The 22612-nt window shown below is 46.4% G+C and overlaps 2 long non-coding RNA genes across 2 annotated transcripts in view; both read right to left on the reverse strand.

The window, feature by feature from the left end:
* Nucleotides 1–8698, reverse strand: part of LOC109319221 — a 19028-nt gene extending 10330 nt beyond the window's left edge. Inside the window, exons 1-2 of the long non-coding RNA XR_002103417.1 lie at nucleotides 8358–8698; nucleotides 902–968 (exon numbers count right to left, since the gene is read on the reverse strand). This is a non-coding gene — a long non-coding RNA (uncharacterized LOC109319221). The remainder of the gene's footprint in view (nucleotides 1–901; nucleotides 969–8357) is intronic.
* Nucleotides 8699–20639: 11941 nt separating this feature from the next.
* On the reverse strand, nucleotides 20640–21299 carry LOC109319674. The gene is made up of 2 exons (XR_002103583.1): nucleotides 20981–21299; nucleotides 20640–20876 (listed from the first exon to the last, which is right to left on the reverse strand). It is a non-coding gene; the product is annotated as an uncharacterized LOC109319674 (long non-coding RNA).
* Between the last annotated feature and the right edge of the window lie 1313 nt (nucleotides 21300–22612).

The following is a 22612-nucleotide window of genomic DNA, read 5'->3' on the forward strand; positions in this document are numbered from 1 at the left end:
AGGAAGAGTTTCTTTACTGTCCAAGCCCCCAAGGTCTGGAACAGCCTGCCATTGGAGGTGGTTCAAGCACCTACATTGAACACCTTCAAGAGAAGATTGGATGCTTATCTTGCTGGGATCCTATGACCTCAGCTGACTTCCTGCCCCTTGGGTGGGGGGCTGGATTCAATGATCTTCCGAGGTTCCTTCTAGCCCTAATGTCTATGAAATCTATGGAGTCATAGCAGAAGTGGGTCTTAAAATGAAAACTCAAAAAGAGGAATTGCCATAAGGATCCAGATCAGTTCTGTGATCTGGGCTCCATATATAACAGGCAGCATGGAAAAGGCACACAAACATTTGTAGATGTCAGCAAAGAGGTGGCTGGCATCACTGACACAGCCAGCACCTTCAGAGGGGCAGTGCAATGAGAGACAAGAAGGGCTGGGCAGATTTGTAAAGGTGAGATAAGCGGGCTTGAAATTATAATGCTATGAGACAGGAGAAAACAAAAATGACATGAGGCTGCTAACTCCCAATACCAAACAGGGCTTGAAGGTAAGGTTCACTGTCTAGTCTTGTACTACTTAGACTTGAAACTCAAGGCAAAGGGATGTGCATGTCCTCAGGTCTGTAAAGCACATAGTAAGCTTACTCTGAAATTAATTTTAATAATAGTGCAGGGGAGCACAGGAGAAATGGTAGCAGCTTAATTTTCTAGTACTAACCTAATAAAAAATGCCTAATTTAAAAATATCTATTGCACAGTAACAAATCAAAGTATCATTATTTCCCCTATGAATAATATCTGTAACTACTCTGAAGTTGTACAGAAGCCTTATGTAAAAAGAATGGCTCCTGAATTAAATCTATTCATTAATATCTCATACCTGCTTAGTAAGCAGCAGAGTACTATTCTCACCTCTGTCCAACACTGCCGGATTCCTTGTATGTGTCCACATGCTCCGAGACCCAGAGGACTTGGTGCACTGAAAGGAATGGAATCAATAAAATAAGGGTTAGAAAACTGAAGTGGTAAGGTATCAGACTGTAAAGCTGAAAGACATGCATGTTCCTTTCAAATCAGTCTACCTGGAGAGAGTTTGCTCTCATTAAGCTGTATATCCAAAAGAGCTTAGCCTGGAACTAATGTGGCTAAGTCAAGCATTTGCTGTGCACTATTTTTTCTTAATGACCTCCTGATCGGTATACAGTCTTGCCTAATTTCTGCAATTAGAGAGTCTCATTTTCAGGGACTGAGATGCTAACATTCTTGAATTAGTTTTTATGGGTTGGAGCTTTTAATTTGAGATTTGAAAAACATCATAGCTCACAAAACCAAATAAACTGGAGCTAATGAAATTCACAGAAGTGAAGTGCTCACAACAGAGTTCTTGCTAGTTTTCCTGAATGATTTATTGACAGCTGGTTGTAGAAACAATTTTATTAAAGGTCATAATGCTTGGTAAAAAAAAAAATCAGTTTAATTTATGGTGTAATTAGCTTCCCTGAAATAGGCATGGTGCCAGACCCATTGCTTATGGGCTTTAGCTTTGAAATGCGCACTTTGGTGTTTTTAATTATATCTTTGAGAATGTGTTCAAAGGCAAGACTTCAGTGATATGATGTTACTTTCTCTTTATAGACATTTTATTGCTGTTAAAATAGTCAAAACACTAGATTTGCTTGTATTGATTGATATGTTCTAGTTATATATGAGTGCCTGATAAAAGAACAGTTCTGACATGTAAAACTGAAACTGTGACCTTCAGTTCTTAGGATGCTGCAGTTCACTTCCTTATTCTTCCAAGAAGTTCTTTCTGGTCTAATCCTGCCACTAAAGATAACAGGAGTTTGGATATCGATTACATAACAGTTCTATGGTTCACAACTTACTTGATCAAGAGATGTATTTCTACGGATACTTACTATATAACATGCTGCTTAATACAACAGCAAAGCTAGCTAATGAAGAAAACTAAAAGGAGCTATACTGGTACTAACACACAAAGGCACCACACAGCAAATCAACTATTCTGCTTATCTTTAGTTTCATCACTAACCGCACTTTTAAAGCTTGATTGACAGATCTGGCCCTATTACCTTCAACTGTAAATGAGGCAAAACAGTGATGGAGGGACTTGCAAAGAAAACAGTTTTGCTACTGAAAACCTCCCAGCAGGGATTTCAAATATTTTTCAGTGTGAGCTGCAAAGTCGGTAGGAAGGGAGTCACAAAAAAAAGACAGAACATTCAGAAATTTGGAGGTAAACTTATGTCCGTGTTTAGATTAAACCTTTGTTGAAGAAGAGACTTGCAGCTGCAGAAAGAGGTGAAATTTAAGATAAAGCTAGATATACTGCCCAAACAAATTAAAATGTTCTCATTTACAACGGTGTTTGATTCTGTGTACACAGTGATCCGGCAATACAACTGGCAATACAGCCCCTCTTCCCCACTGCCGCCCACCTGCAGCTGCCAGGAAGCAGAGGGCTGGGATGTGGGCACAGGCCAAGCCCCCTGCCACTAACATGCTGCTGAAACCACCCGGTCCACACTGGACCAGATTTGGAAGAGCAGGAAGAAGTAGCAGTGGTTCAGGCACAGCTGGAAGATGCCAGGGCCTGGCACAGCTCCTTACTGCTTGACCTCAGCATGCCACAGCTGTGGGCACAAACAAAGCCCACCAACTACACAGGCTGGTGGGCTGTGGCTCCATGGATCACATCCAGCTGATCGGCCATATATTGGTGACCCCCGATTTAAGAGAAGCTTCATAAATGGAATTGATAGAAATATCAAGAAATGGCTGGGTGTGAACTAACAATGGATGCACAGCCTCATTGTTTCAGGAAGAATAAATATATATCAGGGCTGGTGGAATTTCTCTGCTGGTTAGGTCACCAGCATCCAAGATTTCTGGGTTAGGAAGCCTAAATCAAAAGTCAGATCTTACCATACTTGGTCCCACTGCGTGAACAGTCCACTGAATTCTACACAAAGAAGAGCCTCAGACCCTGGTTCTTAACAAATGGTCTCTCTTTTCCAGTTCCTCAGGCCTGCATTTGGGAGACTTAAAGCTGCATGTAGACTGGGCCCAGGGGTAAAGTAAATACATTCCTTTTCCTTCCGTTGAAAAAGGGGTGTTTGCATTTTTCTGAATTCACTCAGGAAACATCATCCTATTTCTGTTGCTGCATTTTCTAGCACACGTCATCACTTACAAGACATAAACTAGTCCAGGAAATGTGAAAATAGCTCTAGAAAAATTGTTTCTCGCAGTGCTGCAGAATATGTGAGGCTTATGCTAGGAAAGTAGGCAGGGCAGGAGATATTTGAAAAACTGCTCATTAACTCCTCTGCCTCCTTTCTTCAAAGGGCCATGACCACCAATTAATCCTTTTTATTTCTTCACCCACTGAAATAATGTAGTGTGGGTTCACAGCATCTCCTGAGAACTCAAGGCAGTCTTTGAGAACATCTGGGGGAAAAAAAAACCATTGTTAATCAGTAAGCTGTTAGGTGCAATGTGCCCGTGGAAGGGTGTCAGATACAGATGACGGGATAGATCTGGCCCTTAGAGCCCTATCATTCAGCCCACAGTGCTGCCTATGGGTCTTCAACTGCCTGCCATATGCAGTACATGCTAGCCCCAGCCCTGTGCACTGCATGGGGCATGCAGAGCCCATCTGGCGCAGACTGCACACAGCGCAGGGTCACTCTGGGGCATGAGCTGCATGCAGCCCCTGTGCAGGGCCAGCCCTGCACACTGAGTCCAGGGCCAGTTCAGATAGGGCACACAGACCAGTCCTGTATGCCAAATCTAGTGCACAAGGTCAGTCTGGTACAAATGCCACCTGTAGCATATGCCCTATCAGCCCCATGTGCCACATGCCATGCTTAGGCCTGGGGCTGGCCCATGTTGCATGCAGTGCATAGGGCTGCATGCAGCACCCACACTGAACCAGCCCTGCAGGCTGAATCCAGCACGTGGGGCTGGTCCATGGGCCCAGTCCAGATGGTAGAGCAGCCTCATGCCCCTCATCTGGCCCACAGGGCTGGATGAGTTTTACACCCCTACTCTGGTGGAGTCCTCCAAAGTCTTTCTCTACAATTTTTCACTAGAATTCTTGAATATTGTTTGGCAGCCTTGTGTTTTTTTCTGGCTCTGATATATTGATATGTATCTTCTATAATTCATTCTGTATCACACCAGTTGGATGACCTACAGTTAATTCTAATATAATTCTTTCCCTTGTCCAATTCTACTCTCCTCCCTGGCTCACAAACCAGGAATCAAATTTAACTCATCTTTTACAGAGTTCAAGAAGGTGTCTTAGCCTTTCATAGATTGGAGCCGATCCTAAGCTCAACTCTCTCTTGTAAATATGTACTGTACTTATTGTGTTTTTTCTGGCACATAACCAGAAAGATATATTACAGAATTAAATCAGATGAAATAAATACATACATAGTATGCTACATTTAATGGAAAAATCAGTTAATAAAGAAGACGTACATAATTAGATACCATAAGGTATCCATGGGTGGCCCAGCCCAATGGTGCAGGCCAAACTGAAACCAGGATTCAAACCCAGGGCCAGGAGCTGAAGACAGGCACCATGGTTGCCTGTAGATGTGCAGGGATGTTGCTCCAACATGCTGTAACCACATCAGGGCAGCCTTGATTAACCCAGTCTGCTGGGACATGCTAATTAGTGCACTCTAGCAGCCTCTGCATCTCATGTATTCAGGGTCCCCGCACTTCAAAATGGCACTATGGGTGCTCTAATTAGAGAGCTCTCTAAAGTGACTCTCTAAAGCACCACCCCCAGAGCGTGTGTAAAGACTGCCCAACATATCAGGGGAGGGTGAGGAGTCAAAAACAGCAGCCAGGACACAAATGAAAGCTTAGACATTAAAGCAAGGTACCAGCCATGAAGTTGCTACCCTAAACACCAGAGCTACTGGTCACACTAACCAGTCATAGAAGGTGGCCACCCCTGTGGTTATCATGGCCCAACTGGGAGTGATTGTTCATTGCACAGTTGCTCAATAGGCCTGCTCTGGGGAGAACTCGGGCTCAGATTAAGTGCTTCTAACTAGTAACCCTGGCAAACGAGGACTGTTACTTAATTCATATACCAATTCTACACATCTAGAGTCTAAATAAGCAACAACCAGTCACCTTCAAAGCTATGATATTTAACATTTAAGTATATGCTTCAACTGCTACTCTTAACATTGTAAACCACTTTAGATAAGCACTTCAGATGTAGAGCTCAGGACTGGTACCTCACAGGGTAATACGCCATCAATGCGGTAAATGAGAATTTAGCCATTGAATGCAATGGAAGCCAGTCTCTAATGAAGAATAATTCTCACTTTTATTTTTATAAAAATAGAAGCACATTACCTGAAGTTTTGAAGTTGCCAGAAAACAGAAGCAGAGCTACAGAAAGGAGTGCCTTCTGATAACTGTGACCATCACTCAATCATTGCTACTATTATTCTGCTTCTACGGTCTAATATTTTAATTTATCTATACAATACCGTACCCTTGATGCTGCACATTGCTCAAAAATATATTTTTTTAATTTCATGTATATTCATCAATTTTGTACTTAGCTAAATACAATCCTCATGTCATTCTGGTACATACAAACCCTTGGAAATTATACGCACATGCACACATGCATGCAAACACACATATAAATCTATTTAATTTCTTCAATTTCTATTTGGAGTACCGGAGACTTTGATACCCTTACTTAAGGAGACATTAGGTAAATGTGCACCTAATTCATTCTTTTATTCAATATGCAACCACAACAGAATGATCCTGGTTCATTCAAGTTTGGATAAGATAGCAATGTGCTCACAACCCGTTTTCATGAGAGGTTGGTTCAGAACAATGAGAATCATTTATCTTGTAAGCTTTTTGCCAGTTTGCACCGTATCTGAATTGGACCTAAAGAACAAGCTCCTAAAATTATGGCTAGGGTTATGAATCCAAAATCTCTCCTCAGAATGTAAAAGATTCAGATTTAATCTTCCAGTTGGAGCCCATTTTAACTAAAAATATACTGTAACATATCACACTTCCTACAAACCAGTAACATCTGTGTCTATCAAACCTCAATGAAAATCAAAGAAGCTTTAATTTCAAGGCCCTTTTCCTCTGCTGTAACACTAACCAGCTGGTACTAGTATTTTAGTTTATACTTTAATTTCCATCCTGTTTGCCTAGCTATTGGAGATGGACTCCAGCTATGAAGTATGGATTTGAATCTGTATTCAAACATCTCAGAATTCAAGAGCATTTCGTTGTGTTTTGATTTGTAACATCTCCAGTAATTAAATAATATCTTCACATAGAGAGGCATATCTTCAGTGGAATGCAGCATTATAAACTGCACACTGAAGACAATTAATGTTTAATCTGAACGAGGGGTGTAGGTTGTAACCGTGTTGGTCTATGGACATAGGCAGACAAGGTTCTTTGGGTAAATCTGGTACCTTTTATTAAATCAACTCAAATAGTTGAAAAAAATTCTTCTTTGCAAGCTTTCAGGTACAGATAGCCTTCATTAGGCAGAGAAAGCATCTGCATTTTAACTGAAGGCTTTCTTGCATACGTACTGGCCTCTGGCTGTTTTACTATTCCATCCAGGAAGAGCACAGACCATCTGCAGACGTTAATCTGAATGAGGAATTCTGGACAGAAAATTCACATTGAGATAAACATCCAGAGTTCACTAGGGTACAAGGGAATTTTGTATTTTCCTTTTGTTGTTGTTAAAGTACAAACTGTTGTTTCAGTATAACTATATGCTGAATGTCCAGAATTTGATTTAGTATGCATACAATCCAAGACTGAAGACATCCAATGAGCCACATTACACCATAGATTGAGGAATAATCACATCCAACCCATCTTTGTTACATGCTACCAAAAAAACCCCAACTGAGTAATAAAGCTAAAATGTTCAGACTTGTCTCTTCAAAATATGGTTTACAAATAAAAACATATTTGTATACTAAGACTAAAATTCTCCAGCATACACATATGATTTCCATCTAATCCCTTTCACTTTCATCCACCTACAGAACACGAGAGGACAAGATTAAAAATTCACAAGCTATATGAAAACAGGACAGCTATTTTTAACTGTAAAAAAAAAAACCCTCCCAAACAGTAATAAATGTTATACTTGTTCCCAGCTTTTTTTAAAAAATGACTTACAGGAATGACAAATTTATTGCTAATTGCACAAACAGTTTCTTATGCAGGTCTAGGGAAAAAAAATCTTGAGGTCTAAAAAATGTCTACTACAGAATTACTTAATTTGGCAAATCATGGTGAATCAAGCAATTATTTTCTTGAATTTCTTAAAACTGGTGCTTGGACTATTTTATATCTAATTCTTCACTGTACAATACTGTATTTAGTTACAGAAACAGCTACTTACTTTGGCCAAAATGTTAAAATTTGTGAATCTAAAATTAGGTATTTTATTCCATATTTAGATATCTAAATAATCTAAATAAGTGTACCGAGTTTCAGATGTGCTGAGTATCCAAAGGTCCCGTTAAATCCAACCCTGGGTTTCAAACACTCCTGATCCTAAAATGACCTATCTCTACAATTAAGCCTGTTGCCTATCCATTACAGCTTCCCAAGCTTGGCTGCCATCTTCAGCCAACTTTGCCTGGAGCAAAGAAAATAATACAAAATCGTAACTAAGGTTGGGGAGACCAGGCAGCAACCCCAGGTGTCACCTTGGTTAGGGGGCACAAAAACAGCTACCACTGCAGTAGGGGCTGACCATGCCACCACATTCAACACAGCCTTGTGTGGCTTCAGCTGCACCGAGCTACCCTGCTATGCCTCTGAATAGGCAGCTATTGTTCCAGCAGCACCTCATTTCATTGTTCCATGCTTACCTGGCTGGTCATAGCTGGGCCATTCTGCCTACTTTTGTAGACTGTGTTGCATTACATCATTAAAAATGTAGCTCTCCTTAAGCCCTGCAACACTGCTTTTCTCCCTACTGGCAGCTGTTTGCTTTGATTTATTGTTAAAGATGGTCCAAGGTACAATAAAATTCATTTATTATTTGGCCTTGCAGTTAAGATGATATAACTGTGTGATGCCTTTGCTTAGACTAAACCCAAGTTTGCACCTGGTGGAAGTTCATGTACTCTAGTTTCAATAGAATTATATTTGCTTCACATCTGGTCTGAATCTGATTCACTGCTTATATCCTAGAGTGAAGTTAAAGGATCCACTTCCGTAAACAGACCCTTTTATTACCCTGTAACATATCATCAGTTCCTAGCATCTCAAAGTGAGGATACAAAGAATTAGCTCCTACCTACACCACTGAGCAGGAGACCAGATACAGCCTTTGGAACTAGAAGGCTTTAGTGTTGATAGCATCGCCCACAATCCTGTACAGCTGGGGTAATGGCCAGATCCCAACACACTGCCCAGCAGTCTTCGGTGAGACTCACAGTACAAAAGAGCAGCTTCCCAGAGAGAGGCTTCTTGTTGCCTCACAGGTCAATTTTGTTTAGAGATATAAAATACACTGTATAGTCTCCTTTAGATTCAGAAGGATTTACTCACATGACTCCCATTAACACTAATGCCAAGTGATAAATCTACATACATTGGGCGTGTCTATACATGCATTTACACCAGCTTAAATTTACTGCACAGTAAGTTACTGTACAGTAAGTGGGAATGGCTGGTATCTACACGTGCAGGTGTTAAAACGCATTAAAACCATGTGTGGACTGACTTGGGACTAAAGTCAGTCCTAAGACAGTCTACACACAGTGTTACTGCACAGTAAGGTGTCTCCACATGCATTACTGAACAGTAACTAATTGGGCATAAATTTGATACCTGCATATTGTGGGTATCAAATTTATGCTGAAGTCGGCATAAGTCACCAAATTTACTGTGAGGTACAGGCATTCACGTGTAGATGTGCACCAGTACTGTGAAGTAATTTTGGTTACTGCACAGTAAATGCACACATGTAGATACACCCATTAAGATCAAAATAATGCATCCCTTAAACTACAGGCTAGGGCATCAGACCTTAAAGTTTTTACCTCTTACCCAGACACTTATTATTTTTTTCCTAAAACTTTGCAATAAACTTAGAATTTGAATCCTCTGAAAATTTGGGATGTGTTTCACAACATTTGCTTAAATCAATGGTTTTTAGAATTGAGGCATCCCTGGTTGCACTTGAGGCACCCCTGGGTAGCCACAACGCATACCTCACAAAATGTCAGCTCTTAGTTTTCACTCTTTTTTTTGCTTACAGAAAAATAACTGAGCAGTTTGTCTCTTGCAAAGAACTCAGAAAGACTGTAACTACAGATTTCTATTTGAAACGTTTGGGCTTGTCCACATATGCAGTCATGAGTGCTTGCAGCAACTCAAATAGGAGCAGCACAAATTTGAGCCAAGGATTTTTGCCTCAGTGCACATGCCTGGATATGCACTTCGATGTAGGGCAAGTTGTGGCACTTGGGGCAAAATAACCCTGTCCAGTTCCTCCTGGATCTGCAGCCAGGGGGAGCTAGAGCCCAGGGCTGGCCACCAGAGCATCTCTTTGGAGGACCTGAGCCTCCAGTTGCCTCAGGGCACAGTCCTGGACCATGTCCTGACCTACTTTTTTCTGAGGTTTCTTTTTTGATACCTGGATATCCAGGTATCAGATTTTGAGCCTGTGCTGCAAATATGCAGTGCAGTGAATGTTTTTTTGTTCCCAGCATGCCTCTTCCTGTGTCTCAAACTGCTTTGAGATGCAGTAAAAGTCACGTGTGGGCTCATCTGAAAGCACCTTCTGGGTTTATCTTGTGAATCACAATAATAAAGCTAACAGTGTTAACATTGTGTGGCATCCTACAGCACCCTTGAAAGCATTTCAAAGAACCCCAGGATGCCATGACACCCTGGTTTAGAATCACTGACAAATCATGTAGAGAGTTAAGGGGTCACAAAAAGTTTTCTGGAGACTGGCACTCTTGCATATCCACAAAACAAACATGGGACAAACAGCAGCAGTCCAGGTGTTCTCACATTAACATGCTTCAGTCCCACACAAGTGCTGGGACATGCAGCTCCAGCTGGGGGAAGGGATCCTGGTCCCAGGAATGTCTTGTGGTGTGCGATGGCCTGGGGGGAGGGCTGGACGTGGCAGTGGGGTGGGGAGGTGAGAGAGAGAGATAGGCATCAGGGATGGAGGAACGCTCCGGGTAGGACAGGCTGCTAGAGCTGGGCTTAGAGCCCCTCTGCCCCCACAGAACAGCTTGTGCAGGGGGAGGCCAGCCTGGAAGGGAAGGGTCCCTTAGTCAAGAGCTCCCCAGGAACTGCATGGGGATCACTGGGGCCTAGGCACAGGCACAGGGAAGAGAACAGCAAGGGCTGGCGCTGCTCAGAGCCACAAAGTAGCAGGTGGGACAGCTGCACCTGGAGTTATATCCTGATGCTGGCATGGAGCTGCAGCTGGGATGGAGTTAGTGGGAGCAGGCAGAGGCTATGGGTCAGGAGTGAGGGGCACTGGTGTGGCTGTGGGTTGGGAGTGATGGGCAGGGGCAGGGCACTGGAATATCACTGCTGCTCAGTGCCCCACATCTCAGTGAGTGACGGAAGCAGGGGTAGCTCTGATTTTTCTATGATAAAAAGAACAAAAGCAACTGATTTCGTGAGACAACTAAGGAAAAAAACAAGATAGGAGTGGTGTAGGAGTCAAAGGGTCAAAACGTGAAAGTAAGTGCTTCAGAGGAGACACTGAGCAGAGCCCCCAAGTCATACCCACTGGTCCTCAAATGCATCCGAGGAGCCAGTGAATGCCTCCCACTCTTGCTCCACCTGGAAACGTGCTCAGACAAGTGAGATGAAAGTGGCCCCACAGTCTCTGAGCACCTTCCCAGCCAGAGCCTCCTTCTTGGTCAAGTACAGGGCCCACTTGGCCACAGCCAGGAGGAGGTCCTGGGACTTGATGGGGCCATGGATGGGGTGACCAAAAACAAAGAGGTGTGGGGTGAAATTAAACCAGAACCTCAGGAGGAGGTTCTGGAGGTGGAGGGGCCTCAAAAGCTCTTGCGGGCAAGTAGCCCTGAGCTCCACAAGTGCTGGCCCCAGCCCGTAGCTCCCCCTGGCTGCAGACCTGGGAGGAACTGGGCAGGGTCAATTTGCCCCAAGTAGCACAACTTACCCCACACCAAAACACTTGTTCAGGCACGTGTGCTGAAGCTCAAATCTCTGGCACAAATGTGTGCCACTGCTATTTGAGTTGCTGCAAGTGCACATGCCTGCATGTGTGGATATGCCCAATGGGCATGTCCAAACATATGTAGATGTTTGGTTCCCTGGGGACAAATAGCAGCAGTGCACCTTGCACCGTGACTACTTGTCTCCAGGGAACACCTGTGCCACGTGCACTTTGAGGCATGGCAAATTACCCCAGGGATGGTAGGGGAGGCCAGAGCCCCTGAGGGCCTCCCAGGGCTGTAGCCATGGTGATCCTACCAGGCAGAGGCTGCTGGCAGCCGCAGTGCAGCTCCAGGCAGCCCAGCTCCTCTTTTCAGCAATGCACACTTCCCAAGAGTGCATTGTTCCATTTTTTTTTCCCATGTTTTTTTTTTTTTTATCCCTGGATATCTGAGATTAAAAAAACCCATGGAAAAAAACCCAGAGCAGCGCATGCACAAGCAGCACACCCTTGCAGCATGGAGAACACTGGGCTATGCAGTATGTGGCACTGAAAACATGTTTGTGGCACCGCATACTGCACAACCCTGCTCGTCTGGACACGCCTAATAGTTCTACTCTACACCCTGCCATGAGGCAGTGAAAATAGAAACCTTAGCTTATTCATTTGGCCACTGCTGCTGGTACCAGTTAGTGCCAAGCATACTGGCAGATATTGTAATGCATCTGTGTCCACCAGAAAATCAAATATGGACACCCACTAATTTTACAAAAACTGATGACCAGTTAGCAGATGGTAAATACTTTCAGGCACTTCAGACATGAGATGGATCTAAACCTATGAGCTAGAAGCAAAAGACATTACATCCCACTGCCAAGTCTTGAACCACTCCATCTCTCCAAGCCAAAATACTTCCTCAGAGATGGCACCAGTTTAAAATGGTCACCATTTTCAAACACAAGGCAATCCCATTTCCTGAAGAATTTTTGCAACCAAAAAGGAGAATTTCTTAAGAACTCAGATCCCAGTTTGCCATTGATTGAGGAAATAACTAACAGGTGCCTTCATCTTGCAGCCACATTGTGTATCTGCAATGTCTGTTTCTCTTAAAATAAATAGGTTTTTTTCTATCTGAAATCCCACAATAATGGTAATATTCTACCATAGGACTTTAAAAACATGAGACAATTGTTAAAGCAATATTTCAAGCTATGAAATACAGACAGCTGTCATCCACGCTGCACAGTTTGAATTACATGGCTGTTCTCTTTTTAAAACAAGCCTTTATTTCAGAAAACCACACTGAACTTATTAGCATCTAAATCAGCATTCTATAAAATGGAGAACAAAACTACTGCAGCCATTGGAGAGCAGATATTAAAGGTAAATATGAAAAGGACTGTAAGGTATAATCTTCCCTGGATACATGCATGTAACTCATATTAGTGGTAATGACTACAAGCCATAGTTTCTTAAGTTATATGATCTCAAGAGATCTCATAAGCAAGACTGGATCAGGTCTACTCAGGACTTGCACAGATGGCCTTAAAAGGAAAGTTCCATTGGTATGGATGAATCAATCAGTTGCATGTTTCTTGCCAGGTAAACATTTAACCATGAATCTAATGCCTTTCAAGGTCACAAAGTTAATTGTGGATGTATTTTCATGTGCACTTTTACTGTGCACTAACCAAACATTACTGTACAGCACAGTCACACATCTACACATGCACTCCTGTACTGCGCAGTAACTATGGTGGCTTACGCCAACTTGGTCATCAATTTGCTACCTGCATGATAAGGATAGCAAATATATGCCTGATTAGTTACTGCACAGTAACACACATGTAGAAGTGTTACTGTGGAAAAATGCAGGAGCTTCCCAGCTGGGTCTGGCCAGCTACTAGGGGGCCAGCCGGAACCCCTGCTCCAGGGCTCCTGCCTGGCCCCCTCTCCTGCTGCTGGGCTGGGCTGCTCTCTGACAGCCCCTAGCTTCAAGCTATAAAAGCCTGCACCCATTTTGTTCCTTGGGGCACAATGCACAGGGAACCCAAAGGAGCTGCTCTCTGTCCAGGAGCCCAGCAGGCCCCATGTGCCCCCTGGACAGCCCACAGACTGGATGTTTCTGGGATATCCTCCTCCTGAGCTACTCTCTGGTCACAGGTGAGTGACGCAAAGGAATACAGTTTGCTGTACCCCTTGCCCAGCCCTGTATACTGCCCCGATGGCTGTGCTACCAGGGCCAGCACCTGCTCCCCACTGCTGCTCACCCCCAACCTCTCTCTCTCTCCCAGATCATGGTGAAGAGCCTTGGTCAAGTGACAGTGACTCCCTACGCGTGACCCTGTCAGGGGTGCTACTGTCAGCCCACCAGGGCCAGCATCACAGGGCCATACACACGGGGGCTCAGCCAACCAGCACAGGGCATAACATCCTCCCCAGTGTCCAGCCAAAGCCCTGTCCATGTAAGCCTGACCATCTGGAGCCCCAGGGGCCCAAACTGGACCCAGGAGGTTGTATGCACCCTTGTGGTGCTGTGGGGCAAGCACTGGATGCCCTGGGTGGGTACTTGAACACCCACATTTATGAGCCCCTGGTGGTGGGGATGCATGAGCCAGCCACTCCAGGTTAGCATGCCAGTATAAGGTCAAGGACCTGCAACCAAGTGGTTGGCCATGACTGTCCACAATTATTGGTCCGGTGGGGACCCAGGACCATGGCCTTCCTGTAGGACCTAACTCACATTCTGGCACCCTAGGAGCCCATGCCCGTGCCCCATCCTGACACCTCCAGTGACACATCACTGGAGGGGACCTCAGACCATCAGCACCCCACCTGCACTCATCCCTATATACTGCACCCACTGGCAACCCAGTGAGCCCTGGCCAGTGGCTGCCTCAGACTCGGCCCTGCCCCACAGCTACCCATAAGGAGCAGCCAGGCATGCCACCACAGGCTGCCAGCAGCACCAGCTCCTTCCTAAGGAGGGGCCCCTAGCCAGATGCCAGCCCTCAGGCCACCAGAGTCTATGGACACCAGGCAGAGCTGGATGCAACCTGGCATGGGGAGCCCCAGGCTGAGCCACTGGCTTCACTAGCCCTGGACCCATGGTAAGTCCCTGGGTGGTGGACTCTCCAGTCCCCACCCCTGTCCCTGCTCCTGGCCCCAGCCCCAGCCCCAGCTTCCCACCCCCTCCACCCCCAGCATACAGAGAGGCAGGACACAGGTGAGACCTTTATTGAGCAGCCTGTGTCCCCCCACCTGGGCCCAAGCCTGCCTGGCCAGCTTACAATGGTCCCCAGGCACCTGCATGTGGCCAACCTCCTATCTGAGTCCAGACATCACAGGGCCCCTAGAGTAGACCATCTTATCTCTCAAATGTTGAAAACTCTCCCAAAAGCCTTCTGTCAATTGCCTCTGGAGGACCAGCATCTGGACATGGGGGAGAGGCCACAGAGGCCCACAGGACCACCTCTGCACTCTTACTGCCACTGTCTGCTGAAGCCACCCAAAAGCGCCAGCAACACCAGTGGTGCAGCCATGATGGGACCCACCTGCTCCAGTGGCTGGGTGGCAGAACAGTGGGGGTGGCAGGTGGAGGTCCTTGCCCAGGAGGCCGCCCAGGAGAAGGCATAATTGCAGGGATGCCAGATCCACTGGGCCAAGCTGGTGGCCCTGGAGCAGGAGCATATGGAGCTGCTGGAGCAACAGCTGGCTGCATAGGGCTGCTGAGCAGAGGCTGTGCCCATGCCCCCCTGCACCTGGCCCCCTGCACTGGCCCCACAAGGCCCCTGGGTCCCACCCACCACTGGCCCCAAGCAGCACCCTGGAGCAGGTGCTGCACTGCCTGCCAGCCACAGGCATCCCCAGCCTTCACCACAGCTCCCAGACCTGTGGGGGAACTGTCGCAGCCAGGGTGCTAGCTGCCTGTCACTGGCCTCTCCAGTCCCTCAGCCCTGCACAGATGGGCTCAGGGATGAGGTCAGACATGTGAAGTGTCTTTTAGGTTTGAGGAACAGGGTTTTTATTATTGTTGAATACATCGGGGGTGGAGGAGCACTGTGTGTTAGGGGGATGGGGACGGGCTTTCATTGAGTGGGGAGGGAGGAGGGATGTTGCATTAAGTTTGTACAGTTTGTCCTATGTGTTTGTCCTGGAGTGGTACTGGGGGGGGACAGGAGGGTCAGGGGTGTGTAGGTAGTGGGGAAGGTGGGCTGGAGTGGGAAATGCAGGAGGAGGGGGTTGGTCAGAGCTTCCCACAGCCGATGCCCTTGGCCCGGCTGGTGGGTCCGTGGCTGTCTTGGGGCCTGGGCAAGGAGGAACCTGGTGGGACCAGCAGGACCAGCACCATGTCCAGCAGCAGCTCAGGGTGTAGGCCATTGCTGGCAAGTCTGAGCTGGAGCAGCAGGGTGCTGCTAGCAGGAGCAGAGGCAAGGGTGGCTTGGGGAGGCAGGGTGGGCAGGAGAGTGCAGAGGCACATAGTTCTCAGGCGGGGGGCGGTCTGGGCAGGGATCAGAGGGTGTGAGTGTACTTTTAAAATGGCTGCCAAATTCCAATAGCTGCCTCTGGCCTCAGCATGACTGCCAAGTGATTGACTCTGACTCCACATGGCACCCATCAACTAGGGAGGGGATTATCCAATTGCTCATGAGTCCTGTTACTCATTAGCCAGAGCAAGCAGGGAGTAAACACCAGCACACATTGCTCACAACAGCTTTATTCAGAATGGAGACAGCTTTGGGCGAAGGTCCCCAAAAAAAATGGGGGACCTGCCTTGAACATTAGTTCTCTTCACATTTTATATACCTTGGTTCATACATATTAACGTTCACTCCGCCCTCATCCCTCCTTTGGTTCCACCGATTTCTCCTCCCATCTCAAACTCCACCTCTGTTTACTGTTTGCTTCCTTAGCATGGTATTGCCTATGCATTTCATTCATTTATATGCTTCTCTAATAAGAGCTCATGCGTAAGACTTTGACCCCCATCTTCTTTCAGTCACTTGTAGTTTCTCACTGGCTCTTTCTAGTTTTCTTGCTGACTTCAGCACCATCTCCAAGGCCATATAGTGTCTCCTGACACCAGCTGGTGGGCTGCATTCTATTTTTACTCACCACTTCATGCACTTTGCACCCTATCCTTTTGTTAAGAATCCTCTTACTTAAGCATTAGTGTCGGGGGGCAGCGTGCATCGCTGCGTGTCTCTGACACCTCTCCCCCACCCGGAGACCACCTCCCGCCGGCAGCGGGCTGCTCCTGGACTCTTGCACACCTCCGACTCACCTGCCATAACTTTGATGACTCTGGTTCAGTTTCGATTGTCCGGCACGTGTCAGTCCAGGACCGAGACTCACTGCGGGCACAGGGTCCCGTGTCGCTGAGGGCTCCTCCTCCCCTACACCCTCACCCATTCCACCGGGACGTGACTGCCTATCTGGGCAGGTCACGCAATCAAGATGTCAGTCCATTCCGTTTACAGAAGGAAACAAAGGATCAACACAAAAGATTACGGCCAGGAGTTCCACGGGTTCAGTGGGCCACTTCAATCTTCAGCAGCCATTCTCCTCTCTTCTCCTGTATGCCTCGGGGTTGGGACCCTCTTCCCACTTCCCCATGAGTCCTTCAGCCCTCTCTCAGGCTCCCCGAGTTCGTTCAGCCCCTCCCTGCCAGGATGGCCAATTCCCCAGTTGGGCTTGCTCCGCTACTCGGGAATATACAGTACCTGGCCCGGCCGCTCCCGGCGGCTTCAGGCCGTCCTCAGCCTCCCCGTACCAGATGCTCGAGTTCCCAAGCTCTGCTGGGGTTGATCCTTACCCCAGAAAGTCCTGCAGTCCCCGTGGGTGGCTCGCATCCGCGTTTGGGAGCTTTCTCCGGCGGCAGCTCCTCCGCATGCTCCTTCTGGTCCCGCCGCCCCTTCATCCGGCTCCGGCGCTTCCTTTATGCTGCCACCGTCTGTTCTGGGCCTTCTTTCTTCCGGGGACCTGAAAGAGGTGAGTTTCCGCCCGGCGTGTTGGGACTGCGTCCAATGGGCTCGCCTGACGGCGCCGGGACAGGCTAACTCAGAGCCCACTGGCTCCTTTCCTCCCTCACAATTAGCCAAGCTTTTAACATATTATCTAGTCTTGTGACCAGCAGCTTTTGCTGAGACACAAGAAAAAGCCTTCATTCAGACACACACTCACTACTCCCCAAAATTCATATCGTTACCCTAACATTGAGTGCTGGCACCAATGTGACCAGAGGCTGGAGCTCCCCCAGTGGCCACAGAGGCACATGGCAGGCTGCTCTGATTTGGGATTAAATCTAGTCCCAGGTCGACCTCACATGTAGATGCTGACCCTAGTCCCATTTACCGCACAGTAATTTACTATGCAGTATCTTTAATGTGCAGTAAATGCATGTGTAAATATACCCAGTAATGCAATAAAAACAATGTTGTGACTCAAGCTGATCAAAAATGTTCTAGGGACATAGTTTTTCATTGAAAACACAAATAAAGCAATCTTAAAGTGTTTTGCATTAACATGTTGAAAACATTTTTTAAAGGAAAATTATGCTACCATTTCATTTTGACAAGGTTAAAACACATTTGAACTTTATTGCTTCAACTTTTATATGACATTTAGGTTATCTTTTATAATATAAATCTATTTCATTGTCAAAGGGTTTAAATGTGGTCAAATGAAATATTTACATTTAATGAAAAAATGCTAATTCAAAATTTAAATTCCAAAAAACTTATTTTTCATCCCAATTTGAGATTAAGAAAAATTGGAACCATCAGCATTGTCCCCAGTATAAAAATTAATTTTAGTGAACACTAATTATGACCTGTTATGGTGATCAAAGTTTACATATAAATTGTAGCAAAAGCAGGATTTTTTCACTTCAGTGGCTAATGCATTAGGGGTGTACAAAATGCACTGTATTCAATTTGGATTCAGCCCAAATTGGGGACAGTGAGTTGATTCATTAATTTGGATCACTGTCCCTGATCTGATTCAGCCAGATCCGAATCTGAAGGTTCAATGCTGATTCAGAGAATCAGCGATTCAGTCATCAACACAGAAGTGGACCAGAAATACTTCCAGCCCACTTCTGGGTCTGCCACCAAGTGTGCGAGCCCCCGCGCCCCTTCCTGGCTCAGCATTCAGCCATGGGGGGACCCCAGGTGTCCCCCCAGACCCAGGAGGCACCAGTCACCGAGCCAGGAGGGTGCAGGGGGACATGGAGGGAGCCCCCTGTGCACTCCCCAGCAGACCTAGAAGTGGACTGGAAGTGCTTCTGGTCGACTTCTGAGTCTGCTGCCAAACCTGCTGGGGAGCCCCCCCACACTCCTGTGGGATGCTCCATCTGCCCCAGCATATCAGCATTCACAAGCTGCCTGGTACCTTAAGGTATATAGAAAAAACATTTAAACCTGTGTCTGAATCATCAAATGTTTCCGAATGTCTCCGAATTGATTCAGAGGGTTCTGATTCGATTCAGAGAAATTAAAGGGTCTCCTGATTCAATTCGGATTCAGCGATTCGGCCACTGAACCAGGCCAAATCTCTACTGAATGCAGCTGGTGACCAAAGCTTCACACAGCCCTATTATGCATCATACTGCATCACTGCAACTAGTGTAGAACAACCTTCAGACACATAACTGGGCAAACTCTTCCAGAGAGTGAGGGAAGATAGAGACCTGGGAAGAGGACTTACCTGATTTGGGGGCTCAAAAGAAGTCCCCAGGTGCTGCTGCCACAGTGTAGCCTGCCCTCCTTGGTTCTTACTTTTATGGCAGCAGTGCAGTGTCATTGCACCTGAGTGCAGCTCACAGAGGTTCCCAAACTTTGACAGATTGCGCACCACCAATTTAAAACAATACAAACTTAAGTGCCGCCAGCAAATTTTTGTCATAAAAAGTAATTATAATAAATCTGTTAACGCATATCACCGACAGGCTGTCTGAGTACCACTGGTGCTATGCATACCACAGATTGGGAACAACTGCCCAGAGTATGGCCCCTGGTGACAGAAGCACCAGTCTGGTGCTGCCACCAAGTTGGCACCTGGTGCTTATGCCCCGGTCACTCCCATCCTCACCCTACCATGATCACCAAATTAGGCTATGGATGACTATCACTTTCTGCAGCAGAGTTGTCAGCAGCAAGTGAAATATTCCCAATGTATGGTTTGCAAAATATTTTGGAAAGTATCAGGACAAAGGTACTATAAAAATAGAGGATATTGTTATCTTTACCATAATAAGCATTTTTATTTGGAACATCTATGCAGATGCATAGGAAAATGAATATTCCAGAATTTTATGCAGCTCTATTTACTACTATATTACTGCCCTTTATACAAGGCTGAGATTTTCTTGTGGCTGAAGAGCTCAACTTAATCGCAAGATCAGGGTTCCATCCATATTCTGTGATCATTTTCACCTAGAACCTTGGGCAGATCAGTGTGAACCTAATCCAAGTCCTGGTGACATCAATAGAGTTTGATTTCAATGGACTTTGGAAATGGTAATCCCTTTGTCCCTCCATTTCTTCATTTCTAAATGGGATCAGGGCCGGTTACAGAAAACTGCAACAGACTGGAAGCAGCCATGTAGTCATCATTAATTAACTTTGTTATACCAGGTTAGCTATAAACCTATGTAATCAGCTGCAACCTGGAGTAAAACCACACTGTGTAGTCATGGATAGTTAAGACCTTTGTTGTTTAAGGATAATTGCTTGTTTCTAACTCACATTGAGATGCTCAGTGAACAATTACTATTTAAAGAATGTCTTCTGGGAGGGGGGAGGGAGGGATACATGCGTGTGTTCAAAATTACTTTTTGGCTTCTTGTTCCTTTGAACAATCATGTCAATATTCCAGAAAGTGTTCAGAGAAAGGAGACAAAAACTCAGATCTTTCCATGGCTATAACACATGCCCAAGTGCTGTAAGAAACAGCTAAAAGATATTTACCAACTGTGAAAAGGAAAACTGAAGCTTCAAACCAAGTTTTATCCCTCATGAACTTGGGCTATGCGAAAGTCTTATTAACAGCAGTTCCTTCCTGAATGTCTGCTTGCCAGATGGACATTTATCTCCAAAATCTGTACAGTAGTGTGATATTACTGACATGTTATTTCTGCACAATGTTGGTCATGCATTGGTGTTTTCTGGGAAGGAATGATCAATCAATTTTAAGCTCTAAATGTAACTGCTACTAATAGCCCCTGATACTGGGAGGAGCTTTTAATCAAAGTTGAATATAATTCATGGCGAAACTTAGTTGTGTTTAAACAGTTAAAAGACAAATTAAAAGCATTAAAAAAAAATGTACTTGTAAAATGTATTTCATGTTTATGTGTAGTTGTAGAGAACATTTTATCTATAATATGTTGTCCAGAATTTAAAAATAAACAACAACAACAAAAAAACCACACACACAGAATTCAGGAGTTTCATTTTAATTAAACCTTAGATTTAAGGGCATAAGCAGGTCACCTACTAGGTCATCAAGAGAAAAATCCCCAAGTACGCAGCTTGGAGAATTGGCTGGAAGCAGTAGGGGGAATAAGGCTTCTTCTTTTCTCTGTCTTCTGAAATACCCCACAGGAAAAATCATACACCCTCTTGAATCAACCTTCTGCCTCACATTTTCAAGTACCTAGGGATAAGTTCAGGGTACAATGTAATGACACCAGCACCCCCCCCCCCCCGCCTCCTTTTTAACACCTTTGTAATCGCACTGGCTTTAATAGAATTACTCACAATTTCCAGCAGTATGCTGTCCTTAAGTTATTTCTGCACTGGGATACTTCTATCAGAAAAAAAAATCTCAGTTAGTCCCCTCACTCTTTCTGCTTAGGAGACTCCCCAAAATATCATGTAAAAAAAGATTTTCTTTTGTCCTAGCTTTGTTACTTCAGCCACCATTGCTTCTTACAAACTCCAAGACAAAGGAGGTTCATCTGTGTAGTGCTATGTACAGTGAGCAAGCCTATCCAGTCTTCCAGGAAACTATTAGGGCTGTGCAAAATTTTGACAGGTGTTTCATTTTGAAGCTGCTTTGATGCATTTTGAGCTCGAAACAGCATAATCAAAATGAAACAAAAGGCTTCAAAACAGATTCAAAACGAAATGAGAGCTCTCAAAACATTTTGGTAGTTTCAAAACATTTCAAGTGTTGAAGCTGGGTTTGCTGGGGAAGTGATCAGAGAGCTGGGGAATCAAAGAGGGAACTGGAGAATCAAACTGGGAGCTGGGGAAATGTTCAGGTCCTTGAATATTCCCCCAGTTTGATTCCCCAACTCCCTGATCTTTCCCCAGCTCTTCCTGGGGGGCCACAGGTGCCAGCCACAATAGGAGGTCGTCGCACAGCCCCCCAGCCCACAGATCTTCTCTATGGAGCTCAGTCAAGTGGCAGGAAAGCCAGTGGCAAAACCACTTGGAGCACAGTGCAGCCCTGGCCAGTGGCTCTCCCCTGCCTCCTGCCACCTCCTGCTGCTAGTCTCAGCTCCACGGAGCTGGCAGAGCTGCTCAGAGTGCAGCCCAGTGGTGGGAGGCAAGAGAGAGCCAGGGCTGCACTCCAGATGGCTCCACCAGCCCCACAGACTTCAGCCCGGTGGCAGGAGGGCCAGTGGCAGAGCCAGTCTGATCACAGCCCAGTGGCAGGAGGCTCCGCAGCCCCGCAGAGCTGAGCCTGGTAGTGGGAGGTGGCAAGAGAGCCAGTGGCAGAGCCACTCCAAGTGGAGCCCCGGCTCCCAGCGCAGCCCTGGCCAGTGGCTCTGTGCTGCCAGGCTCAGCTCCGTGGAGCTACAGAGCCTCCCGCCACCGGGCTGTGCTCGTCAAGCCTGCACTCCTAGCTGCTCCGCCACTGGCTCTCCTGCCACCTCTCGACACTGGGCTGAGCTCCATGGGGCTGGCAGGGTCACTGGAGTGCAGCCCTGGCTCCAAGCACAGCCCTGGTGAGCACAGCCTGATGGCAGGAGGCTCCGCAGCCCCGCAGAGCTGAGCTTGGCGGTGGAAGGCAGTGGAGAACTAGTGGCAGAGCTGCTATGAGTTCAGCCCTGGCTCCAAGTGCAGCCCTGGCCATGGTTCTCCACTGCCTCCCACCACCAGGCTCAGCTCCATGGGGCCATGAAGCCTCCCACCACTGGGCTGTGCTTGCCAGGGCTGTGCTCCAAGCGGCTCCACCACTGGCTCTCCTGCCACCTCTCACCACCGAGCTGAGCTCCATGGGGCTGGCAGAGCCACTTGGAGCACAGCCCCGGCTCTGAGTGCAGCCCTGACTCCACGTGCAGCCCTGGCAAGCACAGCCCAGTGGCTGGAGGCTCTGCATCCCCATGGAGCTGAGCCTGGCAGTGGGAGGTGGCGGGAGGCAGAGAGCCAGTGGCAGAGCTG

Source organism: Crocodylus porosus, unplaced genomic scaffold (assembly GCF_001723895.1).
Source record: "Crocodylus porosus isolate Cpor-Errol unplaced genomic scaffold, CroPor_comp1, whole genome shotgun sequence".
NCBI classification, from domain to species: Eukaryota; Metazoa; Chordata; order Crocodylia; family Crocodylidae; genus Crocodylus; species Crocodylus porosus.